General features: G+C 37.7%; 1 non-coding gene across 1 annotated transcript; it reads left to right on the forward strand.

The window, feature by feature from the left end:
• Positions 1-11241: 11241 nt before the first annotated feature.
• On the forward strand, positions 11242-11360 carry LOC145678231 (5S ribosomal RNA). Its single transcript, XR_014130313.1, has one exon. It is a non-coding gene; the product is annotated as a 5S ribosomal RNA (ribosomal RNA).
• Positions 11361-12438: the final 1078 nt, after the last annotated feature.

Consider the following 12438-nt stretch of genomic DNA (forward strand, 5'->3'; position numbering starts at 1 on the left):
CCTCATACCACATATTCTCATGTACTTCATGCTAGACAAAGGAATTTCCAACATTCTTAAAGCACTCATGTTTCTCTCTTGCGTTGGCTTGGCTGAAATTACTCTGTTCAATATGTTCTCGACATTTATTATTGTTCATTACTATGCCCCAATGACATCATGAACAGAGCGGATCAAAAAACTTTCCTAAATTTCTTTTGCAACATAGTAATGACATTAAATGCACACTTAAGTACGATTTATTCTTTGCAAGGTCGATATTCATATTTGTGTGATATGTGTTATATGTATATGGTTTGTAATACGCAACTACTCTTATTCTCTGATCTCAGAACTCATTTGCTACTGTGCCCAACGAGCGAGCCTAGGTTTCTTGTAACTACTGCCTTTCTTTAGTAAATAATGTGAAGTATACAATGCATTAACCTACATCTCATATTTGTATTACTCTTTATTTTACTAACCCGCTACGAAGTGTCATTAATTTACATGTAAATCACAATAGACACTACCGCAAAAGAAAAAAATCGAACCCAAGACCACGTAAACAAGATAAAGGACAAGATTCAGGTTTCTAACGCATTATTCGCCCCTCACAGCACAGTATAGAAGTTGTATAAGCCTCTATACGTACATCCTACTGTCAGAACAGAAATTCCGACTTGCGTTTCGCATCTCTCATGCTCGCTACTTCCAACAAATCGCCAATTTCCAACCAGAACCCCTTCTCCAGCATTAATACTGCTACATATGAATACGTATACATGAACGTACATAATGTAAAAAAAAACGTATGATTTTCTCAAATTAATCTCTCTACGTCTGTAATTTTGTGTGCATCAAAAGGCTTTAATGTAGTTACACGAATTCTTATAATCTAACAGAAAATCGCACAAAGTAAATCTTTCCCTTTATATAAATTTGTTGGCTCTGAAAAGAGCCGTTTATGCCAATTTTATATCCAAAATAGGAGGAACCCCAACTTAACCTCCGAAACCGTACAGGGTTCTTCCTTGCCTCTTCAAGGCATACACAACATCCATAGCTGTCACTGTCTTCCTCTTGGCGTGTTCTGTGTATGTAACAGCATCTCTGATTACGTTCTCCAGGAATACTTTCAATACTCCTCGGGTCTCTTCATAAATGAGACCAGAGATACGCTTCACACCACCACGGCGAGCAAGACGCCTAATAGCGGGTTTGGTGATACCCTGGATGTTGTCACGAAGAACTTTACGGTGGCGCTTGGCACCTCCTTTGCCAAGACCCTTGCCTCCTTTTCCACGTCCTGTCATTTCGATATGTTACTGCTTCGCTCACCACACACGAGAAATACAAGCCCAAGCAGCCCAAGACTCGTGGTTTTGTTCCTTCGATCATGCAGGGAAAGCACGGAGGAAAAACACAAAACGTGTCTAAGCCAATGAGAACTGTCCTTTTCGACTGACTTTATCCAATGAGAAATAGCTTGATTTAACGGTTTTGCTCTTTATATAACTTGACTTCATTCAGCGCGCAATTATTTGAAACAAGTCGTGACAGTTGCAATGGCACGTACCAAGCAGACAGCTAGGAAATCTACTGGAGGCAAAGCTCCTCGAAAGCAGCTTGCCACCAAAGCTGCAAGAAAGAGTGCTCCAGCTACCGGTGGAGTGAAAAAGCCCCATCGTTACAGGCCTGGTACTGTGGCTCTCCGAGAAATTCGTCGTTACCAGAAGAGCACTGAATTGCTCATCCGCAAGCTGCCCTTCCAACGACTCGTCCGAGAAATTGCACAAGATTTCAAGACAGATCTTCGCTTCCAAAGCTCAGCTGTCATGGCTTTACAGGAGGCAAGTGAAGCTTACCTTGTAGGGCTTTTCGAAGACACCAACTTGTGTGCTATTCACGCAAAGAGAGTCACAATCATGCCTAAGGACATTCAGCTTGCTCGCCGCATCCGTGGGGAACGTGCTTAAGTTTGAAGTTCTGGCACTGAGTTCAAAAACGGTCCTTTTTAGGACCAATACACTACTTAGAGATGCTGTTATCCTAACAAGGATCTTGTCCATACTTGTTATCTTTTTTTTTTAAATTCTCACGCCGTATGTTGCATAGTTAATACATCTACCTTCGTTTTCCTCTCGTTTCGTATATCATCCTATCTTTCAAGTATATTCTTTAGTTTTCCCCTATGTTTACCGATTGATTATCTTCGTTTTATGTGGTCAAGGATTCGATTTTGCCATATGTTGCATAAGTTAACTTCGATTCAACCACTGTTTGCCCTTCTCAACGTTATTAATCTCATAGAACTCGCAGGCGAAATATGTACTTCTTCCAAGGTAGCAAAAGTAATATTTTCTCAGAGGTCGCTGCTGTTGAATGCAAACGTTAAACTAAACTTTCTTTAAGTGTCTGTTTGTACTTAACATCAGTTCAATTGTACACCTACATTTCTGCTGGTGTTACTATTTTTCTTTATAGCAATATTACGAATTATAAGACGGTATCCGTGGTTATTAGCGTGTTCCCTTTTCCTAACACTTTCTCATTACACCAGTATTTCCATCATTCATTAGGCGTAATCACCCGTCTCCTTTATCATAAAAATCATAATAGTACGACGTTAAATTGAAACAGTCTACTTCACTTTCACGAGTTGTAATAAGTTCGAACATTTCTTTCACCCCAGCCTTGAAAAGAGTTGATTTTAGTTTAGTGTCCCTTTCAGCAGCAAGGCTGTTTCAAACGTGGACCTACTTATTAACGTGCAATGCGAAACATTTGAGCTCCCACCGAGAATCGAACCCAGTCAGCCTGCAAAAGTTTTTCTAACAAATGCATTAAGTGCGTTTTCTGTACTGTTTCGCTACTTGAAGATAGGAACAAGGAAAAAGTAAGTGATCACAAATTGACATTACGTAATGTGTTCCCCATTTTTTTTCGAGTACACCATTCTTGACACCCGTGAAAGCTTTCTTTCCCCACCCTCAATTCCCCTCTGTTATAAAGCACTTACATCAAGAAGTGCTTCGGTTAAAAAGAAAACTCAAAGTCCCTTGCGTGTATACTATACATTGCTATGAATGAACATGTGATAATGATAGGAAAAGCACAATTTTACTCTTCTCAAAGTATTTGATGGCTCTAAAAAGAGCCGTTTTAAAATGTCAGATGATTTACTGACACATTTACTTCTTCTTTGGTGCAGCCTTCTTAGCACTTTTCGGTTTTGCTGTAGCCTTCTTTGGCTTCGGGGCCTTTGGCTTCTTGGGAGTTTTTGCCTTCTTCACTTTAGATGGTGATTTCTTAGGTTTGGGAGCAGCAGCCTTTTTCTTTTCACCAGTCTTCTTGGGACGTTTAGCTGCTGGCTTTTTCGCAGGCTTCTTCTCCTTTGATGCTGATCGTTTCGCCTTGGTTGAAGATCCACCTTCAGGCTTCTCCTTCAGCGATGAAGCACTAAGCTTAAACGATCCAGATGCACCTTTTCCCTTGGTCTGAACCAAAGACCCAGAAGCAACTGCACTTCTCAAGTATTTCTTGATAAATGGAGCAAGCTTCTCGGCATCCACTTTGTAGTTCTGAGAGATGTATTTCTTAATAGCTTGCAGTGAACTTCCTCCCCTTTCCTTCAAATTCTTGATGGCGTTGTTCACCATTTCTGATGTTCTTGGATGAGAAGGTGTTGTTTTTGGTTTCTTAGGCTTTGCAGACTTCTTAGGAGAAGCCTGTGCCGGGGCTGCAGGTGCTGATGCCGTATCTGCCATTGCTTTCTGCAATAAACTCAACGATACTGAAGAATGAAATTTTCGCTGGCAGGCAGCGTTGAGTTTGGTTACGGAGCGCGGACCGGATAGAAAGCACTTGCTGAGGCGGGCTGAGGTAAACAGAAGTTCGTAGTTGCCACAACGATAAGTGTGTTTCCTTCTATTTTGATAAACGATTTTTTTCAGGTATTCAATGAATGCACCAGATCCTATTCTTCCTTACTGGCTAGAAGAAACTTTATTCCACATAACTCAAAAGGCATTTGTTTTTATTCGCTTTTCTATTTTATGTTTCAGTCATTGCTAAGTCGGTCACACTACTTTTTCACCCTCCTTGTGCTTATAATTTTCATAATTTAACATGGAAATACTTATCAATAAATAATTATATTACCATGGTAATTAACTTCAATCCTTCCTGTGATTATACGCAAAGTACCATCTTCGTACTGCTTACTATAGTTCAATGAAGGGAATCTATAAAGTAACGCGTGTCGCACACATCTGCCTTGCAAACTCCCTGGCCTACTTCCAATGTATAGACTTTTATTTCAAATCCTGATTTAATTTCATAATTTTCTGTAGATTTTAACATTTTATTACCCAGCTTCTTAATACGAATGACAATCAAGCCTAAATATTTATTCCCTTTAACTTTATTTTTCTTTTTTATTTTGTGCCTTGTTTCATATTTGTTCTTACGTTAGCAATTAACGCACTTACCGTAGTTATGTATGAACAGGTTGTTTCTATATTTATTTTATTCCAAATAAATTAAATATATATACGGATTATTTTATGGTAGTTGATATTTTCTGTTGTTTCCTACGTGAATTGAGGAAACGCACGGACTTTCGCCTAATTCTTGTGCTACTTTCATATGTCTGTATCTGTCGAATGCTGTCGATCTGTCGAAATGTGTATTACTATCTGTCGATTCATCGAGTGAACTGAATTCGTTAACCATTTCACCAGGCGCGCATGCATTTTTTTTTTCTTCTAAGGGATCCAAGCTTCGGGGGGCAAGGTTCCAATACTACAAGCCACTATGTCTATATACTATTATTCTGCATTCGAAAACACGATAAATATTCCACTTACTTTTTCACAAAAACATGATACAGACAGAGTACAGATGAAGTGTAAGATCAGATTTATATTGATGATACATCAATATTTTCCCTGTTAATAACTACATTTAATGAGAAAGTCTGCAAATGTATGTTCACTTAGGAACTTTTGCGAGGAGTCCGCACCCGGTGGACACCCCGTGAGTACGCCTCTGCACTTGACTATACTTCGAATTATACTGCAAACAGTTGTATTTTAGTTTCCCCGTTTAGTTCATCGATATCATTAACACAAAGAAAATAGATGTTATAGATGCGTATTCTCAGTTCTCGCTTTATATCCGGACGTCTGCAAAAATCTACTCCTTTTCTTTCTTTCACGCATCCACCAAACTAACAATGATTTGTATTATAATATTTGCGCATAAAATGTATATCTCATACCTTCCATGTTCTCAAGTATTCATAGACAAAAACGGTTACTTTCTGCGAACAAATTGTCCAAACACAGTGCAAATGTCATCTATAGATTGTCCTGGTTCCGTCTGCGTGTACATAACAATGCGTCATAATCATACATTGCACATTAAGGATATCAATTAATCTTCCCAAATTCCTAGATATGCCTGGCAAAAGTTCCGCGTGTTGTAAGGATATTACATTTGTACTACCGACAAGGTGGTATCTTCCAACATTGAAGTTCAATAAACCCCAAATGTGTCGGATATAGTATTTGATTTCTTGTCTCATTGTTTGCGTCAGAGATGTCTTCTCAAGTTAGGATTTACGATACATACAGGATGAGTTGTATATATTGTTGCTGCCAGCTCTATATTAATCCCATATTTGTAAACGAATAAAAACAGTATTCTAATTATAACAATGTGCTCACAATTAATTTTATTCTTAATTGTTATACGTATTGTTGATTAAAAATGAAAATGTTGCTAAGTGAATTTTATTAATATTTTCTGTTGCGTGATATAGGAAGTGAGTGAAATATTGGAGGAATATAGTGTGCGTAGCAGATGATGTGCAGTGGCTTTGGATCGCCTGTGATAAGGTAAGGCATTTGCTATTTTAATTAACACATTTTATATACTGTAATCCTAATTATTTTTATGTGAATGTGCTTACTACTTGTGTATTCAGTGGGACCGATGTTTTAATATGTATGGTCAAGCAGTGTCGAGCCTGGTCAGTGTGTGGATAGGTGACCATTTTTTGTAAATCGATAACATTTAACTTTGTAAACACGGATGAAGTAGAAGTATATTTATTTTATTTTTTACCTCAAATATGTAGGACACTTCTCCTTTGTACATCAATTATTATTATTAGTTCAACTTGTTTACAAGTTAAATGAAAAGAATAGTCGTTATCGTGTGATGATTGTGCTCATTAGGCTAAAGAAGACTCGTGATAAGAAAGAAAAGAAGAACGGTGCTCAAGTTTCGTCACAGCATATTCTCAAAAATTTACAGGCAAAATTCAGTGTTCTGCATGAAAAGGCATATTTGTACGAAAAAAAAAAAAAATTCTGCAGACGACAGAATTAAATAAAGTAATACACATGTATTTTAGAGTTACTGGTGTAAAATCATTACAAGTGCTTTGCCAGGTGGCCAATAAAAAGCACGAATACTATTTAAGGGAGCCAAAACAGGAGAAAGCTGGGGGCCTGAGCGATAGCAAGAATGTGCGTCCAAAGTGAACAGGAGCGAAGGCGACGCGGGTATACGTATAAGCAAGGGTAGTGGAAACCAGTTAGTTTTCGAGTTTCAATAGCACTTGTCATGCATCCATACTAGTAGCGCCCCGCTTGTAAACATTAAGTACACTATGCAAGAATACACCGCCGGTGGAAAATAGTACCTAATACAGTTATCTTTCATATATACTGACTTATTTTACAGTAGTAACCCAACACTAGTAAACGTAAAATAAAAGTGTATAACTTTATATTTAATTCTATCGCCTGGCTTAGTTTTTCACCTGTAAGATGTACTTATTTAGAGCAAGTTTCTTAACTAGCAAATTAAACCGAGAACCACAGCAACCATATATATATTCTTATGATGTACTTTTCTTTGAGTGGTGTTCTCTGTCTATTCAATAACATTTTCTCAGTTTAATGCTAGCAAAAAACAAAACAAAATCAAAGTGTTTCTATATAAATTTAGTTCACCGTGTTGTAATATCACATGGAATTGAAAAACGAATAGTCGAACCTCTGCTATCTCGATCAAACTTCTCAGGATGATATACTGACTTACCGCAGAAGTTCGACTGAATACGTTTCTCAGTTCCATGGGAGAACCTGGAGAAGCAAAAGCCTGCGCAACGGAAAATACTAAATAAACTTGTAGAGCAGGTCAAGATGTATCATCATGCCAAGTTTCATTCAGATCAGAGAAGTTTGGCTGCAGCCATTTTCATTACAAAGCACAAAATGGATGGTCCCTAACCTCGAGAATCTTCACAATTGTCGACGAGTTGAACTGCACTCATCTGATCAAAATCAAACTTAAAATGGCAGTTCACTTTCAACTGTTAAATAATATGATATGCAGGCTTCTGCTTTCCTAGTTACAGTCTATCCACTGTGGTATGCATATTAGTAGAAATGTGAGAGTGCATATTTATTAAAGATTTGCTTCAAAAAGCGATGAAAGACATAGGCATTCCCGCGGGCGGTGATAACAAGATGCCGGAAAACGAACAAGCAGAAAGAATATGGGCTGAAGAAGTGTAAACGACGACGCGGCGGCCCGTAAAGGTGTTGCCGTCCTATTAAATGAATAATATCAAAAGAAAGAAAAAAAAAGTAAAAAATTTCGCGCTCGTAATCAAGACAGAAAGCAACTAAAGGAAATCTTTGTTTTACGTCCCACGTTATGCCGCTTAGGCTAAAAGAGGCGCTGATTATGAGAAATGATTGAAATGGTGGTGGAATGAAGAAAGTGGGAGGAAACGGGAGAACCCCGCGGTAACCCACCGCACATAGTTTTTGTCCACCATAAAGTTAACTTGGCGGGGGCTCAAGACAGAAAGACGGTTGGAAAAACAAATAAACGATGTTCCATCCCGTAAAAATGTTGGCGACCTATGAAATCAATATTTTTTCTTAAAGAAAAAAAAAAGAATTAAAAAGAGAAAAAAAGGTCAAAATTTCGCGCTCGCTTCGCTCGCGATCAGCAGAGAAAAGAGGACGTGACGCACCCCTAAAAGTGTTGGCGACCGATTGAATAAATATTGTGGGTAAAAAAAAAAAAAAAAAGTCAAAAATTTCGCGCTCGCTTCGCTCGCGATCAGCACAGAAAGAAGGACGTGACGCGCCCCTAAAGGTGTTGGCAACCGATTCAATACATATTGTCGGTAAAAAAAAAAAAAAAAAAAAACGCTCGCTTCGCTCGCGATCGACATGAAAAAGGCAACGACGTGACGCCCCGTAAAATTGTCGGCGACCTATTCAATCAATATATTCGGTTGAAAAACAAAGTCAAAAGTTTCCCAATCGCTTCCCTGCCGATCGACATAAAAAAAAAGGCAACCCCTTCACCTCTCCTTATGCATTCATCAGTAAACATACAACCATAGATCACAATACCACTCACATCACCTATCAGTTCTCCACGTCCATCAAGATCCAATCATCGCCCTGGCCCTTTATGATGATACACAACATTACATGTTATTGTGTGCATTGCCCCGCGTTACAATACATGACCAAAAAAAAAAGAGAAAAAGAGCTGCACTGCCTTCAGTGTAGACATGTTCGTATTCGTAGAAAATGATTTTAGGTACACGATAGTACAGTAATCTATCTTCACATGCTTCAGATGTGAACGATACCTACACATGAAGAGGGCTCCCGAGGTTTCCTTTTCCAATAGGATGGAGCTCCACCACACTTGCAGAATGACGAGAAGTTATGTTAATAAATATATCCCAGAGTGTTTCGTAACTCGCCCTTGGTCCTAATGATGAAGCGTTCTTCAGATGGCCCCGATGTCTCCACACATGATACTATGCGACTTCTTTTCACGAGGCTCTCAAAGATCACGTTTGTGTCCTAACATTCTCTGCAGATATGACACAGCTGCGATAGCGGATCACAGAAGCCTTTCCTCTCCTTACAAGAGACGTGTTCATTCGAGCATGGGAGTAATTCGACTATCGATCAAATATCTCCCGTGTCACGATAGTAGTCACTTTCAATTCTTCTAACGAAGGTAAGAAAAAATGCTATACAAACTTCCTTTCGGTATATAAAGGATTAGGGGCCCAGAGAATATTTTCTTTCAAGAGGATACATTCTTTTTCGAACACCCTGTATATAGATCCTCTAATTATAACTGCAAACAAAATGTTGATTTTGCAATTGCTTCCATGAGAGAAAATTCTGTGCACTTTCTTTCTGAAGGGCCGGGCCTAAACGTTTTCCTTAATCATTAAATTTAGTAGTTATCTACAATTACATAGTTTTCCATTGTTCTCAAAATAAAGATTTTTCTCTATGAATTGTTGAATGTTGCTAGGGATATTGAAGTAATTCTTTTTAGTGTTTTTTTCTTTACAATAATGTACTGAACGCCTGCATTAAGGAAGTTCGTGTGTCCATCTTGCAAAATGTTTCGTCTTTTTTCATGCCCACTAAGATAAATATTCATTTTGCTCTTTTCTCCGTATGCAAACCACATTTCTTAAAGGCAACATTTTCATACAAATGTAGTACTAAAAACTTCTAATTGGCAACATCTGGGCTGCGAAGAGGAAAAAGAAAGAAATCTCGTACGTATTCGCGCGCAATTCGGAATTAGCCAATGAAAAGCACAAAAGCGGCCACCATCTCTCTCTCTTTCTTATTAACGGTTTTGTACTTTCTGCAGTTCTATCAGTGCTGCTAACCTCTTACTATATCATTGAATATGTATGTTTATATATATATATATATATATATATATATATATATATATATATATATATATATATATATATATATATATATATATTTACAAAAAATCATACTACTACGGAATAATATTAAATGCCTGTAAACCCTCATTTCTGTTTGCACTTTCTGTTACACTACCTTCCCCGAACTTCTTTCAAGTTATTAAGTGCAGAACGGGGAGTTATACATATTTACTTGCGCTTTCACAATATCTGCACATTGTGTAATAATAGGAGACGTATAAAATAAAACTATATACTATATAATATATATATATATATATATATATATATATATATATATATATATATATATATATATATATATATATATATATACAGTACACATTCCACTATCCGAGGCTTTCCTTTTCTTTTCTTGCTGACGATAAATTACGCTCTTAGAAATGTTGTCTGAAAACAATAAGAATATGTGCAAAAAATACAATCAGAGGTAGAGGTCTTTAACAGGAACTAAGCAAGGGAGTTGAAAAATTTTTTATGCATGTAAAAAATATAGACATGAACCAACTTGTGAAATAAAAAGACCAGAAAACTACTCTTTCTAAATTATGTGTAAACTTTTTACCGAAAACGAAAGTTGCACGAAAGACTTTTTGTCCCTTTTTTGGCCTCCGGTGCTTGGGGTCCCTGGTTCAATCCCAGCTCGTGCCGTGTGAACTTTGTCGTGCATAAAGACCGTGCTCATGGGTTTTCTCGGGTTTCTCCCGTTTCCTCCCACTTTCTTCATTCAGTACTCATCATCACCGTCTCCTTTAGCGTAACCGGTATAAGTATGCGACGTAAATCTAAAGATTTCATTTCATTTCCCTTTTCTGCTCATACTGCTGATTATGCGCGATTATGCCAACATCCAACTCCGCGGATAATCGTGCGATTACTGTATATACAACTAATACAGATACGTAATTACATTATCAGTTACAGTATCGGTTTTTATTTACTAATTTGCCTCACTTTATTTGCATCCCTGCAGTAAATAATTCTTATCGATAATAGTTAAAATGTATATTACATTTTAGTGCTTCACGACTGAATGATCATCTGCCTTACGTTATCTCGCAGCTGAAGAGGATGCTACACTGAAAACTACCTTGCGTTATAAAGGGTAAGTGAAACATATCTTAAAAATATCTTTCATACATTTCATTGTGTACATTAAAGAATGTAAGTTTGCCTTTTTCCTGTAATCAATACTTAATAAAGGATTTATTTTTATTTATTTATATACAATTTCATACGTGGTTCGTGATAGTAAACTCGATAGGACATAGTGGCACTATGAACATCCGAATCACTCATCATTCGAACATTCAAATATTTATTCGAATATTAGTATATTCCAAGTAATGTTAACGACGTTAATATGCTTGCCTTTATAGTTAATAATGTCAATTCTTACTTAAAACATACTTCCTTAACAGGACATTGAAGAAAAGGTAGTTGCCAACGGCCATACCATGCTGAATATACCGGTTCTCGTCCGATCACCGAAGTCAAGCAGCATCGGGCCTGGTCAGTACTTGGATGGGTGACCGCCTGGGAACACCAGGTGCTGTTGGCATCTCTTTTTCAAATTTCATTATCCTTCAAGTACGAAAATACTAGAAACATTAATTTTATAGTACTTTCAAGAGATAATTTATCAACATTATTTCATAGCGATTAATCGATATTCTAAGCGTTATACCCACTATTTCTTACACTAACAGCCTGTTTATTTGCACGGCACATTAAAATAACCTGATTTCCGATCCGTGTGCACCTACTACTATACTTAACACGGAATGTATTACCACTTTTTAAAAGTAAATTATTATGACTAAGTGTAGATCTCCGGCGAGTAAATGCCTTTCGTATACAAGCACGACACATCTCCGCTATGTGCTTTACTTTTTTACTAACAGCATATAGAAATTGGATTTCAAGGTGTTTCTACATAACAGAATGAAGCAAATTTCGTGATTTAACTCTTTCGAATAATGTGTTGGTCCTGACAAGGACCGTTTGAAATGAAAAATCTTGAAGAAGATTTTTACTTAGAGCTTGTGTACTTGGTAACAGCCTTCGTACCCTCACTTACAGCGTGCTTGGCAAGTTCACCAGGCAAAAGAAGGCGCACAGCTGTTTGGATTTCCCGGCTGGTGATAGTTGACCGCTTATTGTAATGGGCCAAACGAGAAGCTTCAGCAGCAATACGCTCGAAGATGTCATTAACAAAGCTGTTCATGATACTCATAGCTTTGCTAGATATGCCAGTGTCAGGATGCACTTGCTTCAAAACTTTGTAGATGTAAATGGCATAGCTCTCCTTCCTCCTCCTCTTCTTCTTCTTATCTCCCTTGGAGATATTCTTTTGGGCTTTACCAGCCTTCTTTGCAGCCTTTCCGCTAGTTTTTGGTGGCATGATGACTCACTCGTTCAGCAAAATTAGATGTGTCCGCCGATTTATCGACTTCATTTAAATTACAGTACGTGTTTCAATTCGCGCCAACTGCCTTGCTTTTCATTTGATGCACTCGGGTGCACGCTTGAAGTAGTAACAAAACTGACTTGATTCATGGGAGGCCGCAATTTTTCCTCTCATCTTATTACGAAAGAATATTGAACAATGTCTGGTCGCGGCAAAGGTGGAAAAGTCA

The sequence above is a fragment of the Thermobia domestica genome, unplaced genomic scaffold (assembly GCF_964235325.1).
Source record: "Thermobia domestica unplaced genomic scaffold, izTheDome1.hap1.1 HAP1_SCAFFOLD_2132, whole genome shotgun sequence".
NCBI classification, from domain to species: domain Eukaryota; kingdom Metazoa; phylum Arthropoda; class Insecta; order Zygentoma; family Lepismatidae; genus Thermobia; species Thermobia domestica.